The sequence below is a fragment of the Oryctolagus cuniculus genome, chromosome 3 (assembly GCF_051225735.1).
Source record: "Oryctolagus cuniculus isolate XC-2025 breed Fujian yellow rabbit chromosome 3, ASM5122573v1, whole genome shotgun sequence".
Lineage (NCBI taxonomy): Eukaryota > Metazoa > Chordata > Mammalia > Lagomorpha > Leporidae > Oryctolagus > Oryctolagus cuniculus.
Genome location: NC_142869.1, coordinates 68,669,868 through 68,691,804, shown reverse-complemented (window position 1 = coordinate 68,691,804; position 21,937 = coordinate 68,669,868). Strand labels below are relative to the sequence as shown.

The window sequence follows — 21,937 nt, the reverse complement described above, 5'->3', positions numbered from 1 at the left end:
AAGTGAAACTGAAAGATTAGCCCTAAACCAGTAAGCAGAGCTTGTCATTTTCAACGCCTTGGCGGCTGAACAGCAGGAACGATATAGCACAGCCTGTTGCACGTGTTTGCCTGGATGGGAACCATGTCCCCAGCAGCTGCATGGACTGACCCTTTAGTCCACCCGGCACATGTTGGTCCTGTCCCCTGCTATGTCCATCATAATGGACCGTATCCCTCTCCTGGTCTGGCTAACAGAAGCTAGAGCCCACGTTTCCTGGTCTTGATTCTTAAAAGAGTTCTCCGCAGGGGAGAGCTATGTAGAGAGATGAAATTTATGTGGTGTCAGCCGAACCCGGCCCCAGATGTCCCAGCGCTGAAAGAATTCAGGCAGGTGCTGCGGCGTGCCTGCTCCACTTAGGGCCTGATAAATCGCAGATGTGTGCACATTTGCAGCCGTAAGCGTGAAGTCCGGATACAAGCACTCAGGATCCTCAAATGCATCTTCTCAACACTCTTGTGGAACTGCCCGACCTTCAGTGTCCTCAGGCGGCCAAATTAGGCAAACGGCAGGAAGAAAAACTCCTTTGAAGCACATTATTTTCTACATGAACGGGCGTTCTCTGTGTGAATTTTTGGAAAAGTTCCCCCATGACGTAATACGCCTGCAGCTGTGCCAGGAAAAGAAGGTAAACGAGCTGCCTGCCTAGCAGTGCTGTGTTTCTGGAAGAAACCATAGGAGCACAGCTTTCCAAAGACACTAGCAATTGCCTCCCTCTGATGATACTGGGCAGCACCCAAGGAGCCAGGGGAAGATGGGTCGGCTTCGTGGGGACTGATGGTGCTCTGTAATGGGAACACCAGAGCGTGTGGGGCCTGGGAATGTCCTTGCTGCCCGCCCACTCCTGCCTGGTAAGGAACCACCCCAGGTGGGTCCCTGTCCATCATAATTGCACTCTGTGGCAGGTGACAGCTGATTGGCCCAGGAGAGGCCTTGAACCAACGGCGGCCCAATCCATGGGCTGGAGTTCAGCAGAATTCACTTGGGGTGGACATTGTGGCACAACAGGTTAAGCCCCTGCTTGGGACATCCATGGCTCAGCTCAGAGCTCTGGGTCAAGTCCCTGCTGGTCCGCTTCCAATCCAGCTCCCTGCAAATGTGCCTAGGAAGCAGCAGCAGATGGCCCAAATGCTGGGGCCCCTGCCACCCACCTGGGAGACCCAGATGGAGCTCCTGGCTCCTGGCTTCCACTTGGCTCAGCCCTGGCTGCTGTGGCCATTTGGGGAATGAACCACTGGATGGAAGATCTCTGTCTTTGTCTTTGTCTCTGTCTCCGTCTCTCTCTTTCTCTCTCTCTCTGTAACCCTGCCTTTCAAATAAATAAATCTTCAAAAAGAAAAAAAAAAAAGGCAAGAACAGCAAATACTTACACAATGCCTGCTGGGAACCCAGCACTGCTCTGAGCATTTTACGGGTTTAACTTCATTTAATCCTCACAATTATCCTATGAGGTAGAATTTTTTTTTTAATCTCTCTCTCCTTATAAGGAGGAAACAAACAGACAGGATTAGAAACTTGCTTAAAAGTGCACAGTTGGGGCTGGCGCCGCAGCTCACTAGGCTAATCCTCTGCCTTGCGGCGCCGGCACACTGGGTTCTAGTCCCGGTCGGGGCGCTGGATTCTGTCCCGATTGCCCCTCTTCCAGGCCAGGGAGTGCAGTGGAGGATGGCCCAAGTGCTTGGGCCCTGCACCCCATGGGAGACCAGGAAGAGCACCTGGCTCCTGCCATCGGATCAGCGCGGTGCGCCAGCCGCAATGCGCCGGCCACGGCGGCCATTGGAGGGTGAACCAATGGCAAAAGGAAGACCTTTCTCTCTGTCTCTCTCTCTCACTGTCCACTCTGCCTGTCAAAAAAAAAAAAAAAAAAAGTGCACAGTTGGTAAGTGGCTAGAGGAGGCTTGGAGCTTGCGTCCCAACTCCAGAACCCAAGCTTTCACCACTCACAACACTGTCACTTTTCTTCTTGCATAGGGGCTGCATCCATGGCTACCAGATACCATTCTTGGACTGCAAGCAAAGAATCCAACTCAACTTCCAACTTGAGCCAAAGGGAGCCTATCTGAGGGGAGACGGTAGCTCAGGAGAAGCTGAAGACCAGGCTCCGAGCAGTGGAAGCTGGAGTAGCTAGGAGCACTGAAGATCAGCACTCGGGGGGAGGGGCACCGCCGCAGTGGGCTGAAGGAGCCTGGCACCACTGTTATCGAACGTTCCAGGTGCAGAGACCCACTGGTCCACTGGGGTTTGAGTGTAACACCAGCCCCCACCTGCCCGTTTGGCTTGGGAGCACAGGGCACTGGGTGGCTGGCCCCTTCAGGACCGCAGACTGCCGGGGAACAAAGGTGCCCGAACACCGAAGGGGATACTGGGGAGCTTTTGCCTAGAACTGGATGCTGGGCAGGTGAGATCAGAACACGCCCACAAAGGGCTCACAGCAGTGAATTAAGGAGCTAGGAGCCCTTGAGTGCTGCTGTCCACCATCAGTTGGTGACATTTTGTGGACATTCTCCCAGTCTCCTGTCTCCCTTGTGAGATTTTTTTAGATTTATTTTATTTATTTGAAATATAGAGTTAGAGAGGTACAGACAGAGAGAGGTCTTCCAACTGCTGATTCACTCCCCAAATGGCCACAATAGCTGGAGCTGGGCTGATCCGAAGCCTGAAGCCAGGAACTTCTTCCAGCTCTCCCACGAGTGTGCAGGAGCCCAAGGACTTGGGCCATCCTCCACTGCTGTCCTAGGTGCATTAGCAGGGAGCTGGATTGGAAGTGGAGCAGCCGAGACTTGAACTGGTGCCCATATGGGATGCCGGCACTGCAGGCTGGGGCTTTAACCCACTGCGTCTTGTGAGATTTTATAAAAGTGGCCATCACTTGCACTTCCCCTCCAACCCTCCCATCCCTTACCCCTCTTTTCTCTCTCCCGGGGCCTTACCCATGCTTCTGATCTCCCTTAAGTCTTTTCTCCTTCACTCCTCCTAGCTCGGTCTCTCTTCACAGATCTGCGGTGAAGTCGGTTATGGCTTTTATTTTTTTTATTTTTATTTTTTTTATTTTTTGACAGGCAGAGTGGACAGTGAGAGAGAGAGACAGAGAGAAAGGTCTTCCTTTGCCGTTGGTTCACCCTCCAATGGCCGCCGCGGCCGGCGCACTGCGGCCGGCGCACCGCGCTGATCCGATGGCAGGAGCCAGGAGCCAGGTGCTTTTCCTGGTCTCCCATGGGGTGCAGGGCCCAAGCACCTGGGCCATCCTCCACTGCACTCCCTGGCCACAGCAGAGAGCTGGCCTGGAAGAGGGGCAACCGGGACAGAATCCGGCGCCCTGACCGGGACTAGAACCCGGTGTGCCGGCGCCGCTAGGCGGAGGATTAGCCTAGTGAGCCGCGGCGCCGGCCGGTTATGGCTTTTAAAAATTTCAAACTTGTGCCTGATCATTGCTTATGTCAAATATAATAAAATGAATTACTAGGGAATGTAAGACTGAGGAAACGGATATACAAAGTACAGTCCCCCTTTTTTAATTTGATTCAACAGACATGAAAGTACCCATTTGCTTCGTGTGTGTGTGTGTGTGTGTGTGTGATGTCATCAAAGTCTAATAGTCTAATTTAACTAACTCAGTCTCAGCTTCCTGACACCGGGGCTGAGTGGCCTCGTAGAATCCCGAATCCCGTGTCCCCCTGTCAGAGCACCAGTCAAGCTGCGTTTGAAACATGTCTGTTGTACTGAGCTGGGGTGATGCTTGCAAAGGCTCAGGGCTCCAGTGTCGGTAGAGTCATCCCAATCGCTTCTGCACAGAGACCGAGAGAAAGATCTTCCTTTACTGGCCAAAGGAGGCGAGTGAGCATGGGTCAGTTCGTGTGAATGGAAGCAGAAATGCCGCAGGCCACGTACCTTGAGCTGCCACGAGCTGCAGGACACGTCCCTAGCTCAGCAGTGTGAAAATGAGGATGGTAAGACAATTCCGGATCTCCGAGATGGTAGAATGTGGGAAGCTGCTTGTCTCTGTGCTGTTACAGTCTCAAGGGGCTCTCTTGTGGGTCACTAATGTCTCAGTTCTGCAGAAAGGAGAATGCGTGCAGTAAAGCATATTTACGTATCTGTCTATGGATAGCTGTGCCAAAAAGAAGTTCCCTGTGGCTGCTTATAATCCTTCACAGATACTGTCACTAATCTCTCCTCCGTTCCTCCGAATCATGGCTGTGTTGGGATTCTTATTCCCCATGCACTTCTTAGCCCTCACCCATGTTAAGCCTGGGTGGTTGAGACAGTCGCCAAGGTGCTGCAGGGAGCCAGGCAGTAAGGAACGGGATTTCTTCTCTCCTTACCCCCAGGCTGCAGTGCCCAGAGCTGTGCCACAGACGGCCCTGAAAGACAGCCCAGGAAACTTCATCACTAGGACAGGTCTGTGTGGATGACTGCTGAGGAAGGGCTGTGACAGAGCCATCTGTATTGTCTGATCTGGGAAGCAGCTTCTTTGAAAAGCTCATAAATCGACCTGTGAAGACCCTTATCAATGGTTCAAGACTAAACAAAAGCAACAGCTGCAGACTCCAGTGACATAGAAACATGGGCCTATGTTAACATGAACGAAAAAATGTCCCGACTCCTGGTGGCCAAATTTTATGGATCTTTTGCTCATCTGTGACACCTGGGGCTCCTAGCGTCCTTTAATTACTGGGTGTGATTGTGAAGTAATCAGAGTGTGTTTATGTGTTAAAGTATTTGTTAACTGAAACGACTTGGGATTTATTCAACTTGATCCAATATCAAATTTGGATGGGGCGTGGATTAGCCATGTACTCCAGGGACATCGGTCCATGAACAGCTCATACTAATGGTTGGGAAGACAGCAAGTGACAGTGAAATGACAGGACTCCCAGAGAGACTAGTGATGCTGCCAGAAGCAAGGAGTGGAGGATCAGGGGCCTGGGAACATTTAGAAAATGGGAGGAGGGGCAGGGTGGTGTCTAGGAATGTGTTAGTTCCTTGATGCTACAAAGACACTCCGCCGTGGAAACGACGTTCAAGTGCACAGTGAGTCCCAGGCCTTCCCAGTGTGGCTCACAGCGCAGCCCGTCTCTTCTCCCAATAGTGCTCACCTGATTTCTGGCAGCTGAGACCCAGGAACCAGGGGCAGAAGGCATGATGGGAGAGAGCTAGGTTAGGATCACAGAGCTGGAGGTGTCTACAAGCCCCTAGCCCCGGCCCCGTGTGCAGTTCCTGCCTACTTGTTCATCAGAATAGCCCCCTTCCCAGTACTCGCATTTACCTGGGACCTGTACCCTCTGAACAGCCACTCCCCTCCGACCTCACAAAGGAGGCCGGCAGCGGAAGCGGCCATCCTTTTCTCTCTGCAGACCAGGATGCCTGGAGGAGGCCAGAGGTGCCCTTTCTCTCCTTCCCCTCCCCCACTCCTTTTGTCCTCTGGTCCACTCCACGGCTCACCTATGCCCTTGCATGTCTGTCTGCGTGTGTCTGCTTTCTCACCTGTTAAATAAACTTGATCACTTGTGCACCATACATGTGCCTGTACTTAGAATGCATCTCTAATAGAAGGAAGGACCCGAACTAAAAATTAAACCCATCTCCCCGACTTCGGGTGCGGCAAGAGGGCATTTGCCTCAGCTCCTCCCTTGGTTCCAGGCCCTCTCCTTCAGCATGTCGCCTACAGGGCCAGTGCTGTTGAGCCCCTTTATCAGGATCCAACCCAGCCCTGCTCAGTTTCCACAGGGACCCCAGCTGCTCAGTGACTTCTCCCCTTTTTGCCCGAACTTTTTATCTTGGTCCCTGGAAAGCAATCTGCTGGGACAGATTGACGTCAGTTTGTGTTCAACTGGTGATCCCCTTGAATATTCTCCAGGGCTGCACTTTCAAAAACTTCTCCAAACTGGGTTGGGTGAGTGAACTTCAGGCACTGAAACAGATGGAAGTGAAAAATACCCAGTGTGTGTGTGAGTGTGTGTGTGTGTGTGTGTGTGTGTGAGAGAGAGAGAGAAATTTATATACCTACCCACAAGTGCAGCATACAAATGTAACTCTACATATTTGAATTATATCTCAATTATTATTCTTAGGTGTCAGGCCATAGAAAATTTGAACTTAATGGCTGTGGAGTAGTTCACAGAATCAAAAGGAAAACTGGGAGATCATAGAGATAGAGATAGAGATAGAGATAGAGATAGAGATAGAGATAGAGATAATCTTCCATCTACTGGTTCAGTCCCCAAGTGCCAACAACAATCAGGGCTAAGCCAGGCTGAAGCCAGGAACCAGCAACTCCACGTGGGTCTCCCCCATGGGTGGCAGGAATTCAAGTACTTGCGCCATCATCTGCTGCTTCCCAGGCACATCAGCAGGAGGCTGGATTGGAAGCAGGAATAGGCAGGTCTCAAACTGGCACTCTGATATGGAACACTGGCATCGTAGGTGGTGGCTTAAATTAGTGCACCACAACATTTGTCCACTGCCAGATCTTAGTATGTGCAAGCCACTGACAGTCTGGCAGCTTCTGTGACATGGACTGGGCTGGTATCTGGGTACAGTGCACTTCACTTCACTTGCATCCCCTGCACAGAATCAGTTAAAATGAAAAAAAAGGAGGGGGGGAGGCTTAATGGTTGGGCATTTGGCCTAGCAGTTAGGCTGCCAGTTGGAGCACCAGTATCGCATATCAGAGTGTCTGGGTTCCAGTCCTGTCTCCACTCCTGATCCCAGCTTCCTACTCACACACACCTTGGGAGGCAGCGGTGATGGCTCAAGTACCTTGGTCCCTGCCATTCACATGGGAGACCTGAACTGTGTTCCCTGTTCCTGGGTTCAACCTGGTCCTACCAGTCCCGGCCACTGGGGGCTTTGGGGGAGTGAACCAACAGATGGGAGTTCTCTTTCTCTGTCTCCTTCTCTCTTAAATAAATATTTTTAAAAAGGATTAAGTTCAGTGCCATTCCTATCCTCCCACCCCCCATAAAACTATAGAGTCCTCCCTTTGTGACTGCCACGGAGCGGGTCTCCTAGAATGTGCAGAGACCTGCTTTGGTGAGGGTGGCCTTCCTGGCCCGTGACTCAGAATTACTTCTTTCAACAGGGGCTAATTAATGTCCACTGGAAGGAGCATTGCCACAGATTAATATTTAACTTGTTGGAAGGCGTAACAAGATGTTTGGGGTTTAGTAAGTGACCTGCAGCCCAGGAAGCTCAGCCGGCACTCTGCGGCTCACCCTGCTCCCTGGACCACCTCTCTCCATGCCTTCTTCCCCAACCCCCTCGGCCCCCACCCCCAGCCCCAGGAAGAACCTGGGAGGAAGCAGGGGAGGCACAGCCTCAAGCTGTAACTTGCTAACTAAAGGCGTGGTCACATCTAGGTTTAATGTTTACACAGGCAGGAAGTGCTCTGATTAAGACTAGCTCTTTAAATCTTAAAGCCCCGCCCTAGAAGGCTAGAAATGAGTGCTCTCCCTGGGGATGAGTAATCCTTTCTGCCCTGCACCCAGATGTCCTGGGATGGGCTTAGGCAGATCTTCCTTCCAAAGGCAAATGACGGCATAACTGGGATTGTGGGTTGAATGTGAATGGGATGCCCAGATGGCTTCCAGAGTAAGAGCTGGCTATGTAGATCCCTAATCGCAGGCACCAAAAAGGAATAGCCCAATATCTGAAGCAAACATTCCCATGTTAAGGATGGCGGTATTGGCTGGCACCGTGGCTTACTAGGCTAATCCTCCGCCTTGCGGCGCCGGCACAGCGGGTTCTAGTCCCGGTCGGGGCGCCGGATTCTGTCCCGGTTGCCCCTCTTCCACGCCAGCTCTCTGCTGTGGCCAGGGAGTGCAGTGGAGGATGGCCCAAGTGCTTGGGCTCTGCACCCCATGGGAGACCAGGATAAGTACCTGGCTCCTGCATTTGGATCAGTGCGGTGCGCCAGCCGTAGTGCGCTGGCCGCGGTGGCCATTGGAGAGTGAACCAATGGCAAAGGAAGACCTTTCTCTCTGTCTCTCTCTCACTGTCCACTCTGCCTGTCAAAAAAAAAAAAAAAAAAAAAAAAAGGATGGCGGTATTGCACAGTGGGGTAACCCGCCACCTGTGATGCCAGCATCCCATATGAGCACCATTTTGAGTCTGGGATGCTCCACTTCTGATCCAGCTTCCTGCTAATGTGTCTGGGAAAGCATCAGAAGATGGCTCAGGTACTTGGGTCCCTGCTACCTACACGGAAGATGCATGTGACACTCCTGGCTCCTGGCTTCGACCTGACCATTTAGGGAGTGAACCAGCTGATAGAAGATGGCTCTCTCTCTCTCTCTCTCTCTCTCTCTCTCTCTCTCGGTAACTCTGCCTTTCAAATGAACAAATAAATCTTTAGAAAACCATTTCATTGTGAGGCAGCAATTCAGTAGAGCGGTAAGAGCAGGAGTCAGGTGTTCTGGGTGAAATCCTGGCTCCGCCGTTGTTTCCTGTGTGACTCTGGGCGTGACTCAGCTCTAAGCCTCTGTTTCCTTGTGGGTAAAGTGCAGTAGCAGCATGCACTTCATGGGCCTCTGGAGAGAAAGAAAATAGCCCAGGCGATATGCTTAGCACGTGGCAAGTGCTTAAGGAATCTGTTTCCTTCCATTTGATCGCCCTTGTGCTCATTCATTCCAACTGATTCGGGCACAGAAGGTACCAGACGCTGGGCAGGGGCAGGGTCCTTTTCCTGAAGAAGCACACGTGTGAGTGCGGGAGCCCACATTGTTCTGTGTGTCCTGCAGTGATAAAGGCATCGTCTGGAAGTGCCAGGGACAGGAAGCTGCCTCCATGGAGTTTCAGGAAGGCTTCTTGGGGACATTTTAGCTGGGTCTGCCGGTGCTTTTGGACTTCTTCATGTACAGCTGTTCCAGAACGAAGGAAGATCTGAGCAGAAGCACAGCAGCGAGGAAAATCTCAGTGTTCTGGGTGATGGGCTGTGAGCAAAGTACCGCCATCTTACAGCCGCACCATCATCTTAGGGGCGTGCAGTTAACGCAACTCTGCCCAAAGTTTGAAAGAGCCCATGCCTGCCAAAAAAGCCTGTGCAAACCAGCTGTGCCCCGGCTAATGCCTGCCCACCAAAAACGGGGGCGAGATAGCCCTGGTTATATAAACCCCTAGCCTCTATGACTACCCTCGCTGGTAGTGGGTCCTTCTCGGGTGTGTCTGAATAAACCTGTTCTGGCTGTGAAGTTCGTGATCCACCTCCTCTTGTCTTAGTTTTCTGTATCCTAATACTTGTGAAACAACAGAAAATTGGGCTGGAGTCCGTGGTGCAAGGGGAGTATGATGGGTGGTGAAGCCAGAAAGTCAGGGCCGCAGGTGTCACAGGGACATGTTCAGTTGTTTAGAATGCATTTTGTATGATCAGATTCCCATTAAGGAGGGTAATTCATATTGGAATATGTGGAGGTCCCCAAAGAGTTTATGGAAAACATGCATGATAACAAAAACTGTGAGTGAATCTCAATTGTTTTCACCAAAATACGTTTGTCTTTTCATTCCAATTTATTTGAAAGGCAGAGAGATAGAGAGAGCTCCTGTCTGCTGGTTCACTTACCAAGTGCCTGCAATAGCCAGGCTGGTGCCAGGCCAAAGCCAGGAGCCATTTTTCCATGAACTTTTTGAAGTTTGCGCATAGGAAATTGCATTAATAAAAGTGATTAGAACTCAGAAGGACAGAGAGATGACTCTGGCCACAGTCCAAGCAAGAGACAGGAGTCCGGGGGGTGGCAGGAATGCTGGAAGGCTGGGAGGGGGTAGTTACAGGAGCTTCCAGGGCAGTGCTTGTCCTGCCTCCTCCCGGCCTGCTGCTGCTCCTGGCTCCTTGTTTAAAAGGCCTTCAGAGGGAAAAAAAAAAAAAGTCGGGGAAATACTGAAATTTTGTTGTAATGATTTGGGGTAGGGTTGATTATTCATGCAGCTTTACCCCTAAATAACAGTGTGTTGCACAGACTTCCCAGCTGCCTCCCACAAAGGAATCGATGGTTTCTGTTTGACCCTCCCTTCTCCAGCCTTATTCTTTCATCCCTGGCGATTGTTAACTAGAGATATGTTTTTCTCTCTCACTTGTTCCAATCTCTTTCTTAGTTAGGGTTCTTGGTTGCAAATGACAGAAACTAGCATAATCTGAAAGAAGGAAGAGGAAGGGAAGAGGACGGAGGGAGGAGGGGATAGGTTGTTGCTTAGCTTGTATAACTGGGAACTTAGAAGTCCAGGGGCTGAGTTCATCTCTGACACAGCCAGATCCCTGGAGTCAAGCAAAGGTTCCAGGGGCCAGTGATGGCTCCCAGGGGTGTGCGGTGCTCTGCTTGCCAGGCCTGGCTTGGATGCCCACTCCAGGGCAGGAGGACTGGATCAGTTAGCACAGAAGGGTATGTGTGAAGATGTGAGACCAAAACAAGAAAATGTGACCCACAATCCACTGCATGAAAGAAGGGCAGCTGAGAGGTATAGCAGCTTCCTCTTTTCTGTTCTTTGATCCGTAAACATGGATATTTCAAGTTAAGAAACAGAGTTTCTTTGTGTAAATGGAGAAGCAGTAAAGGAAAAATAGTACAGTCAAGCCCTTTGTGCATCTGTGTGGAGTTTCAAGCAGCTGTGAATGAAAATAAATATTTTTTGAAGACTTTAGTTATTTATTTGAGAGAGAGAGTTAAAGACAGAGAGACAGACAGACAGAGAGAAAGGTCTTCCATCCATTGATTCACTCCCCATATAGCCTCAGCTGCCAGAGCTGAAGTCAGGAGCCAGGAGCCCGGAGCTTCTTCCAGGTCTCCCACATGGATACAGGGCCCAAGCACTTGGACCATCTTCCATTGGTTTCCCAGGCCATAAGCAGAGCGCTGGACTGGAAGAGGAGCAGCCGGGACACAAATGGGCACCCATATGAGATGCTGGCACCAGCAGTGGAGGCTTAGCCTACTATGCCACAGCAGTGGCCCCTCAATAAATATTTTTTAATTGTATCTGGGGACGTGCATTTGATGCCTACCTCCTATATCAGAGTACCTAGGTTAAAGTCCTGGCTCTTCCAATACCAGCTCCCTTTTGGTGTACACCCTGGGAGGCAGCAGTATTGGCTCAAGTACTTTTGGGTCCCTACCACATACATGGGGGGCCCAGTTTGAGTTCTGGGCTCCTGGCTTTGGCCTGGCTCAGGCCTAGATATTGTGGGCGTTCAGAGAGTAACCAGTGGACGATCTCTCTCTCTCTCTCTCTCTATTGCTCTCACTTTGGCTCTCGCTCTTGTTCTCTGCTTTGCAAATAGAAGTAAATAAATGAATTTTAAGAATTGTGGGGCCGGGGCCGTGGCTCACTTGGTTAATCCTCCGCCTGCGGCACCAGCATCCCATATGAACACCAGGTTCTAGTTCCGGTTGCTCCTCTTCCAGTCCAGCTCTCTGCTGTGGCCCGGGAGGGCAGTGGAAGATGGCCCAAGTGCTTGGGCCCTGCACCCCATGGGAGACCAGGAGAAGCACCTGGCTCCTGGCTTCGGATCAGCGCAGTGCTGGCCATAGCAGTCATTTCGGGGGTGAACCAATGGAAGGAAGACCTGTCTCTCTCACTGTCTATAACTCTACCTGTCAAATAAATTAAAAAAAAAAAAAAACAAAACAAAACACACAAGAATTTTGTCTGCACTGTACATGTACTCTTTTTTTTTTTTCTTGTCACTAGTCCCTAAACAATACAGCATAACAACTCTTTACAGAGCATTTACACTGTAGTAGGTGTTACACTTAGTGTGGAAATGATTTAAAGTATGCAATAGAACTTAATCGTGACATAAGTGAAATCAAATTCAGGACAGATTTATAAGTAATGACATCAGCCATTTCATCCATCCCTAAAGAACTAAAGGTTTTGGGAATTTAACCATATCAGTGCAGTCTTTTTCACATTATTAACTGAAAAAGGGAGCTGGCTTTGTGCCATAGCAGGTTAAGCCACTGCCTGTAACACTGGCATCCCTGAGTCCTGGCTGCTCCACTTCTGATCCAGATTTTTGCTAATGCACCTGGGAAAGCAGTGGAAGATGGCCCAAGTGCCTGGGCCCCTGCCACCCACATAGGGGACTTGGATGGAATTCCAGCCTCCCGGCTTTGACCTGGCCCAGCCCTTGGCCATTGAGGTCATTTGGAAAGTCTCTCTCTCTCTCTCTCTCTCTATCTCTCTCTCAGTAGCTCTGCCTTTCAAATAAATAAATAAGCCTTTATTAAAAAAAAAAAAACTTGAAGAAATGGGGGCCTTTTAAACAGTTTTTAAGGTTTTAAAAGAAACCAAATCAGAACTGTAAGGTGGATGCTGAATGACTTTCCAGGGACCCTTTCACGAAACTGCTCGCGTTGGTTGAGAGGAATGTGAAGGAACTTTGTATGTGGAAAAGGACTCTCCCGTGAAGTTTGCCAGGCATTTCTCTGCGAACGCATTGGTTAACTTTCCAGAGCACTCTCATCATACCTAAGCAGCTATTTGCACCCTTTGGCTCTCTGCAAAGTCAACAAGCCAAATGCCTTGAGCATCCCAAAGAACTTCACTATGGATCAGCCTGCTTTTGCTTTCAGCAGCCCACATGTACCTCTTACTAGCCACTGCTTTGGTCGTGCTTTGTCTTCAGGATCACATGTTTCGTCTTCTGTTGCAATTCCTCAAATAACCGCTCCAGAATCTTGACCAGTTGTTTCTATGTTCCAGTGAAAGCTCCGTTCTTGTCTGCAGCCAATCTGGGTGCAACCATTCTGACACCTTTTAATTTTGCTTCCCTTTAATTTTTCCGTCAGAATTGTGTAACCCAGGCTGGGCGCGAGGTCTGGGTGGTGGCTGTTTTTCCTGTTGTTAATTGTCAGTCCTTCTCTTTTAGGGGAGGAACGAGGTTCCTTTTTGCCTTACAACTTGGTGTGCATGGTTTGCTGCTGTGGGCTGCACCTTTGACATCATCTCATCCCTTCTTAAAGTGAGTCATTCATTTGCAAAGTGCCAATTTCTTTGGGACATTGTCCCCATAAACGTTTTTATAAAGCATCAATAATTTCATCATTCTTGCACTCAAGCTTTGCCATAAATTTGATGTTGTTTCAATTTTTGCAAAATTCATGTTGCCCTGATTGGGGCTCTTTTCCAACTGATGCCTCATCCTTCTCAGTGCCCGGAATGATATCCTGTTCAGACATATCATAAGAAGTTAGTTCAAGCTACTTTGGTGCCAAAAAAATTTTGAAAAACATGAAAAGTCCTTTTTTTGTAGTACACAGTTCCCATGAACTCTCTGAAGGCCTCTCATGTTAATAAAATTTATGTAAACTAACGGCTAAATAAATTAGATTAAAAGCAAATATAGTAAATACTCAAAATGCATCCCTTCCTAATTATCCCCATCTGTTGTAGCTGTATGTATGGTGAGAGTACTTTTGAATTTTTATTTAACATTTTATTTCAGAATAGTTTGAAATTTAAAACAAAAATAGGAGAATTTCGCTGTCCCCTGTTATTAACATCTTTCTTTAGTATATTTATCACATTTACTGAACCACACTCAGCCTCCTCTATTTTTTTTTTTAACCCAAACTCCTTTTTAGCCCAAGGGGAGTCCTTTACAATGTAGTGTGCTCCCTGCATCTCTCCCCAACTCTGTATTCACTGGAATCATGTCAGGAGCTTGAAACTGGCCACAGAGGGAGTGTGTGCATCATGGAACCTGGCAAGCGCTGCAGACCAGACCGTTTTGTTCTGCGGAGTTGGTTGTTAAACATTCACCAGCACACACTGCGTACACACCCACCCCCACACACACACACACACACCCTCACCCTCCACCCCCTAGGTTTCTTCCATGTGTTTTCATTAACCTTTATCGTAGGCCTCAGCACCTTTCATGGAAAACCTTGTTGTGCATCAAAATACTCTAGTGGATGCTTCGTTCACAGTGAGTTTCTTACCACGAAGATATCTGTGGCCGAGTACACTAAGCAGAGTAACAGCACAGGCTTCTCCGTGCTGCGATTTCTCCCTGATTTCCCTTGAAGGAATTCCATACTGGGAGGGCCTCTCCCAAGTATGAAGCCTGTATCTACTTTCTTAGGTGTGATTTTTTTTTCTCCATTTTAAGAGCGCTCCTGGCATAGAATGAGAAGACTTACCAGTTTCCCAAGTCCTTGAAAGAATCAGCGCCCAGTAGCCAAGGATAAATTTACATTGGATGAGTCTCTTGGCCTTTCTCCCTAACAGAAATATATTTATGAATTCAGTGGCTTCACTGCAATATTATTTCCCTGCTTAGTACAATGAAGCCAAGGGTCAGCTCAAAATAGAACTGAATCCCGAATAAATACTGTTTTAAGGCTGATGTCATTTCTAGCTTTCTGCAAGCTGCAATTGAACGTACATATCTAACAGGCCAGCCATAGCAGGGGACCAGACAATGCTTGAGACTTTTAATCTGCTTAATGGGATAAAGGTCAGATGTAATTAAGTATCTTTGCGCTCGAATCTTTCAGTACAATAAGTAAATGACTGAATTAAATCTAGCTAGGGGATAAAACATTTATCAAGGTAGTAATTTAGAAAAAAAAAAAAAAACTCGCCTTCCATCCTTCCAGTCAAACTTAAAATGGCTTGGTATTTTGGCCAAATGCCTGAAAAATACATTCGTATATCAACTTTTGGTATTCAGTAATGGCATTCAGGGAAAGAGTGGGTACAAAGAGGAGTCTCCTCATTGCAGGCTTCTCTGAACCCCAGGATTTCCCTTTGGTTTTGATTTTGCTTTGTTTTGTTTGTTCTGCATTGTCCTGTGAACTCGCTCGGAGAACGGTGGCAGTCCTGAGACAGCATGTGCTTTGAGCAGCGGCAGTCAGGCGCTCTAGCTTGGCTACACTGAAGATTTGTCCTACATCTGCTGGCTAAAAGGCAGCCTAAATGAAGGGCAGGCCAAGCCTGCGATGGGAAGATTGCCTTTTCCTGAGAGAGGAAAGTGTTGGTTTGTGTATGATGAGGGCTCCCCACGCCCAGCGGAGCAGAATTCCAGGGGGTGCGCCCGAGCATGACGTCCGTCCGGCTGCCTCAGATGCTATCTAGATACTTTATGGGGCGCCCTGCTTCCAGGTCACGATGGAATTCCCAGAGCTGGCGAGAGCTGACCCCAGTCCCTCCTCTCTGGGAAGACTTCTGTGTTGCTGAAGTCGTCTCGCATCCAGGCTCAGCGCCCTTCTGCCCTGCCTGCTCTCTAGAAAAGACTCCCTCTGCCTTCGAGGCCGTAGAGCAAGCCGGGTCGATAGGATTCCTTGCCAATGATTCCTCAAGGCGGACAGATCTGCACTGCTGTGCACAGTGATCAGGAAAGTTGAGGAGGGGCCAGCATTGCGGTGTAGCAGCTTAAGCTGCAGCTTGCAGTGCCTGTCCTGGCTGCTCCTCTTGCAATCCATTCTCCCTGCTAAGCAGTGGAGTACAGCCCAAGTCCTTGGGCCCCTGCACCTGTGTTGGGGACCTGGATGGAGTTCTAGGCTCCTGGCTTTGACCTTGCCCAGCCCTGGCTGTTGCAGCCATTTGGGGAGTGAATCAGCAGATGAAAGATCTCTCTCTCTCTCTCTCTGTAACTCTGCCTTTCAAAATAAAATAAAGGAAAATGTTTTAGAAAGCTTGAGAAAAGAGTGAATGGCAAAGAAGGAGAAGAGGGGCTGGTTTCTGGCCCTAGGTAAAAACGAGTCACATGCTGTCACGTGACAGTCACAAGCATTCCATTAGCTGCTCTCTTGCCCTTGTCTCAAATGTCCCAGAGGTTCCTGGAACCTAAAGTTTTAATCTTTTTTTTTTTTTTTTTTTTTTTTTTTTACAGGCAGAGTGGACAGTGAGAAAGAGAGACCCAGAGAAAGGTCTTCCTTTGCCATTGGTTCACCCTCCAATGGCCGCTGCGGCCGGCGTACCGCGCTGATCCGAAGCCAGGAGCCAGGTGCTTCTCCTGGTCTCCCATGCAGGTGCAGGGCCCAAGCACTTGGGCCATCCTCCACTGCGCTCCCGGGCCACAGCAGAGAGCTGGACTGGAAGAGGGGCAACCGGGACAGAATCCGGCGCCCCGACCGGGACTAGAAGCCGGTGTGCCGGTGCCACAAGGCGGAGGATTAGCCTATTGAGCCGCAGCGCCAGCCAAGTTTTAATCTTGACCACTAATTTGCTTTTTAGGATTAGAGAGAGGATGAAAGAATGGTGACCAGGGGATCTCTATTCCCATCTCTCTCTCTTTGCACACATACATGTGTGTATACACACACTTTCGAAAGCACACATAAACGTATACTTGTGCATCCATTTGCATAAGTCCTGACATCAGAGCTTGTTTCTGATCGTGTTTTGCAGGAGCAGGTGTTTTTCTGGATCCCTGCTGTAAGAACACTGCTTGGTTTTAACTGTGATCTGTGCTCTATGATCTTTCACCCCCGTGCTTCTTTAGGGCCTCTGATTCTTGGCGCTGGCTTTCTAATAGTCTGTGTTTTAAGTTCTATCAGTGTGCTCCACTTAACACAACCTGTTTGGGCCTGGTACTCATAGAGAGTGTTTGCGTGACAACAGAGTAGATTCTGTTTCCGTATTTTTTCACTGCAAGCCTTGGCCAGTGGGATGCTTGGCCTCGGGAGCTCCCTGGTTGCCGTCTATGTTGCCTTACTTGACTGGGGGGATGGGGAATGGACACACGACCACGGTGTTTAAGCTGTAATGACCATGTGCAGCCCTTCCTCAGCTCAAACTGTGTTAAGAGGCAATTTTCCCAGTGGAAGTAGTAGGATGAAGATTTCCCACGAGATCCAGAGGAAGGGGAGACCAGTGCAAGGCTGACAAACTCTGGGGAGGGGCCAGGGACCGCAGCTGAAGCAGCTTGACCGAGACTGGGACTCCCCAGGTGTGGAGCCCACGATGGCTGCGGCTTTCCCTAGCCGGGGGTATAATGACACTACTTTCTGCCCACTCTTGGGGCAAACGTGTCCAGTGGCCCGTCCCTCGTGATGGCACTGGCTGTTAAGTCCCTGGGTGTACTGTCTGCCCAGGACACTCTGGCCTTGAGAGCTTCCTTAGTTGTGTTGGAGAGGGGCTCAGGCCACTGCCCCCTGCTTCCTCAGCCTTGTTTCCAAAACAGTGGAGACGAAACCATGAAACTGTGCGGCTGACCCACGCCACAGGGCCTCCACAGCCACGCGTGCCTTCATCCAGACTGGGGGATGCCGCCACGCCTCTCCTTGGGCCTGAGACCCCTGAACAGACCCAGGGTGCACAGGGACACACTGAGGCCCTTGAGTGTGCACAGACCCTGAGTGGCCGCTCACTGCCCCCTGGAAGGGTCACACATCCCTTGTCCTTTCAAGAGTAGTAGCTGGGCTGTCTCCTGCCCAAGTTCCCCAAGCCCATGAAGCCCTTCCGGACTGCCCCCCCCCACCCCCCGCCACCGCGCCGCAACCCGGCAGGACTGTGTGCTCGGAGCTATGTCCCCAGAGCTTGCCTCATCTGCAATTTCTATTTAAAGGCAAACTCCAGACAGATTTGCCATAAAATGTGACGCACAGTGTCACTGCTGCTGGGGTCACTCTGCCATCAGCCTCTCGCTTCCCCCTTCACTGCTTCACTCCACGAGGTTTCCTCAATTTCAGCAAATCTCCTGGTACAGAACCACCTGCCCAGACACTTCTGGCTCTCCTAACAAGGGCTGTGCACTCCAGGATCTGAGTCTTGGACAGATTCCCAACCCCCCTCAGGGCCTCCTTTCCTTTCTACTCCATCAGGAGTTCACAGGCAGGCCCCCCTGCTGCGCGGGAGCTCCCGGGGTCACAGCGACGCATTAACATTGCAATCGCTGGGCATTGAGAAAAGAAAGCGGGGGCCGTTCTGGTGAATGCCGACCCTTGTTCCAAATCCTCAAATGGAATCTTGATAGGCCCAGGGAAGGAGCAAGGGATTTGCGCCCCTGTTTTGCAAGAGAAGTTTGAGAGCCACAAGCCTGGGAATGGAGCCATCGGGACGGGGAGACAGGCTATGCAGAGCTTTGCCGCCAACAAGTGCAGCTCGGGCGAGAGGCCTCAGCTAAACCGACAGCACGCCGTGGTCGGCCAGCCGCCTGGCTCCCAACCTCACGGCGACAGGTGAGAGTATTTGAAAGGTTTGAGAGAGCCGGGGGAAACCCAGATGGGGCCAGGACTTCCTTCCCTCTCTGCTGGTGGTTCTCCTGGGAGCTTTGCTCTGACTGTGGGCGTTGGCAGATTGTGACCCAGGCTGGAAGCAGGTGTGCCGTCAGTTAAACTCCAGCTCCCTGCATCTGCATTTCTGGAAGGAGCAGGCCTGCAGCCGCCCACCTCTGCCTCTCAGATATGCTCAGCCATGACACCGTCCGTCCATCGTCCATCGCAGCCTTGCACAGGGGCCTGAGGGTTTCTCCTGCCAGGACCTACAAGGGCCTACGGCTCCAGGGCACTAGTCCACAGCCAACAGAGCCTCTGCATGCATGGTCTGAACAATGGGCCTTCTGGAAGGCAGGTGCAGGGTTTGGGCTTCTGTGTGTAGCGATCCAAGGGACAAGGCTCTGACACTGCTCCAAGGGGGAACTGCTTTTTGCCCCATCTAATTTTTTTGGCCACAAGTTCCAGAAAACTTCCGGAATGGCTGGTTCTATAAGTCTCAACTGAAAGCCAGGTCTGAAACATTTTCTCTGTCACGCTCCTGAGCCAGCCGCTTTCAGAGTGCAGCTCTGAGTTCTAGATTTGGAACTTAAAAAACAACAGCAGCAACAAGCCAGTTTCCCTGCTTTGTGACTCTATATAATCATTCACGCTAAGAAGTTGCATTGTCGCTTTTGAAGTTACACCATTTTTTCCTCTTTACAGTGTATTTTGGTGATGAATCCTTGTAAAGAAATGTTAATGACAGATGAGGCTTGCTGGGTACTGGCTTCTGGTCCCTCCCTTGCTTCTTTTGATCAAAGAGCAAAGCAGAAAAGCAACAAAGAGCCGCCCCCTGTCCACGTCTAGGATCCCCCATGTCAAGGTACACACTCCTTACTCAGGAGCAAGAGTGGCCCTGTATGAGTGGCTCAAGCTCCTGGTCTGCTCATGGGTCCCTCTTGTGTCCCAGCAAAAGGGGCAGCAGTGGGAGCAGGGCTGGGGAGATGGGCCAAGCAGGATGATTTCGGAGTTGAAAAGCCACGAAGTTGGAGCTACCACTCCAAAGCACGACAAGGATGGCACAGCTGGGAGGCTGGGAGAAGCTGGGAAGGGGGCAGGTTTAGGGTCTGCAGCTCCTGTCCCTGGCTCTCCTAAAGAGACAGCAGGCAGGGGTGTACAGCTCCAGGGGCCCCATTCACACTGGGGGTTGTGTAACACTGGTGTACAGGCTGAGAGGAAGAGGGATAGCCTCCAGCTCCGCCCCTCCCTCCCTTGCCTGTCCCCACCTGCTTCCTGTCAGGGCTGTTGGACAGACAGTGTGCTGGAGGGTAGAGCTGTGCCCCTGTGTGGAGTTGCTGCATATTAAACCTCTGGCATGTTATTCTCTGCCCCCGTAGAGGCCAATGAGGTTTGGGGACTTGACCTTCTCAGCGACAATTCATGTGCTACAGATTTTCCACCTGCACTTCTTTTCCTACGCCTGCTACTTCCCTACTTAGCCTATGGTCATCAATGTGTGGGGCCGTCCAGGTGGTCTGGGCTCTGGGGCCGGGGGTTGCCAAGAGACTGGAGAGTCTCTTGGGCTGCCTCAGGCAATGGTGGACACTGGGAGCACAGACCGGGGGATCCCCGTGAGCCCAGAGGGAGGATTTAGGGTTCTCCCAGAAGAGGAGCTAGAGTTCAGAAGTCAGAAAGACCTAACACATCTTCGGGCCTCACTGGGTCATGGCCTCTGTGTCCCCACCGTGACAGTGGCTGAGCCCCTCTCGGCTCTCCCTGGCACCCACATCCCACCTGTGTTATGGCCCCTCCCATCTGCACTTCTGTCTGGGAGCTCAGCTAGCCAGAGCTCAGGGACGCCCCAGACTTGGCTTACTCCTTGCTGTGGCTCATTTGTGGACTTCCGCTTCTCCCTGCCAATCCAGGTTCTACAAGAGGCAGAATCCGATTGGTCCAGTTTGCGCACCATCAACTGTCTGGCTTCCTGCCTGGCTCTGTCCCTTAGCAGGGAGCTTGACGGCTGACTCCAGCGCAGGCGGCACAGTGTGAAGAGGGAGCAGATGAGACTGTCACTGCTGCCCATAGCCTGATGCTCACAGCCATGTCCCTGTCACATCCCTGGCCTTTTTACCCACAGCACAGCCTGCAGGAGACTGGCCTGAGCTCCACAGCCAGCCGTTCTCTGCCTGCCACTTTGTAAAATCAATAGATGAAGACATAAACCCGAGCTTTGACTCGAGGCTGTGAATACTGAAGACCTACCACAGGAAGTGGCGGGAGCCACAGGACTTAAGTCCTTTCAGAACTGCATGAATAAAACGCACTACTCAGAGCCACAGAGAATAGCCTGGCGCTGACCCCCCGGGGCGTCTATGAGGTGACCTCAGAGAAAGGCAGGAGCTGAACCAATGAAACAAAGACACGAGTTCCCGCCCCCTTCCCCCACCCACCGCCCCCACCGTGACCTTTAATCTATGATTCGATTCTGAATGGTTTCCGCCATGAAAGCATCGGAACACAACGTCATAAAATACTGTTGCATCGTCCTCTCAGCTTTTTTTTTTTTTTAAAGATTTATTTATTTATTTGAAAGTCAGAGTTACACAGAGAGAGAAGGAGAGGCAGAGAGAGAGAGAGGTCTTCCATCTGCTGGTTCACTTCCCAGATGGCCGCAATGGCCGAAGCTGCACTGATCCGAAGCCAGGAGCTTCTTCAAGGTCTTCCACGTGGGTGCAGGGGCCCAAGGACTTGGGCCATCTTCTATTGCTTTCCCAGGCCATAGCAGAGAGCTGGATAGGAAGAGGAGCAGCTGGGACTGGAACGGACACCCATATAGGATGCCGGCCCTTCAGGCCAGGGCACTAACCCACTGCGCCACAGCGCTGGTTCTCCTCTCAGCTTTGAAGAGGGAAGTTACTGGAAAAAGCCTTTGCATTTCCATTTCTTCCGTAATTACTACAAGTGGTGGCACGAACGGGCTCTCCCGAGTGCTCCCCTATCTCCAGGTGCCCCCACCCTGCAGCAGTCAAATAGAGCGAAGTGCCCCGGCACAACGTCTATAGCGTCTGGTGTTACGTAAGCGTTGTTGGCTCTTTGGGATCCAAATAAAGATGTGGCAGCTCCTCAGGCACCAGCTGGAATCCCGGAGTCACTGCTGAAGGGAACGCCGGCGGCTCGTGCAGGAGGCTCAGCTCTGCTCCCGTCCCTCCTTCTTTCATTCATTCTTTCATTAGAAAGCAGATAAGGCGGTATTATTTGTTGAGAAGGAAGTGCGTGCATTAGCTGCCATGGTAACTCTGTTACTGTTGGCACTGTCCAGGCCAATTAAGGCCCTTTTCTAATGCTCATGTTCTTTCTCGGGCCTGAGAAAGCCACTCAAGGCAGAGACAGATAAGTATCTTACAAGCACTAAGCATCAGCCTTCGTCTGTCCCTCTGTTGACTTTCCTGGAAATCTTGCTGTGCACAATGGGGTTGTGTTTGCTTGTGAGTCTCTGGGAGAACCAAGGCCCTGGACTCTTTCCAGAACTTACTCTGAGCATGGAGAGAAATCCACGGAGAGACCGACGGGATCAGTCTCACCACTGCACGTGGCTGCACCTACCTCCCAGCCACACTGAAGTTCAAGTGTGTGCTTCCCTTGTTCTGTCCTAGGGATGTCTTCATTGCCAGGGATCTTTGCCCCACCCATGCTTCCAGCTGTTATATCTCGCTAGTGCTAGAACTGCTTGTCTGTTGAAATCTATCTCGTTAACTATCTACCCA

General features: G+C 50.7%; 1 long non-coding RNA gene across 1 annotated transcript in view; it reads left to right on the top strand.

The window, feature by feature from the left end:
• The first annotated feature begins 17,939 nt into the window (after positions 1 to 17,939).
• The window catches only part of LOC149127378 (uncharacterized), a 43,927-nt gene continuing 39,929 nt past the window's right edge, over positions 17,940 to 21,937 (top strand). Inside the window, exon 1 of the long non-coding RNA XR_016230793.1 lies at positions 17,940 to 18,158. This is a non-coding gene — a long non-coding RNA (uncharacterized LOC149127378). The remainder of the gene's footprint in view (positions 18,159 to 21,937) is intronic.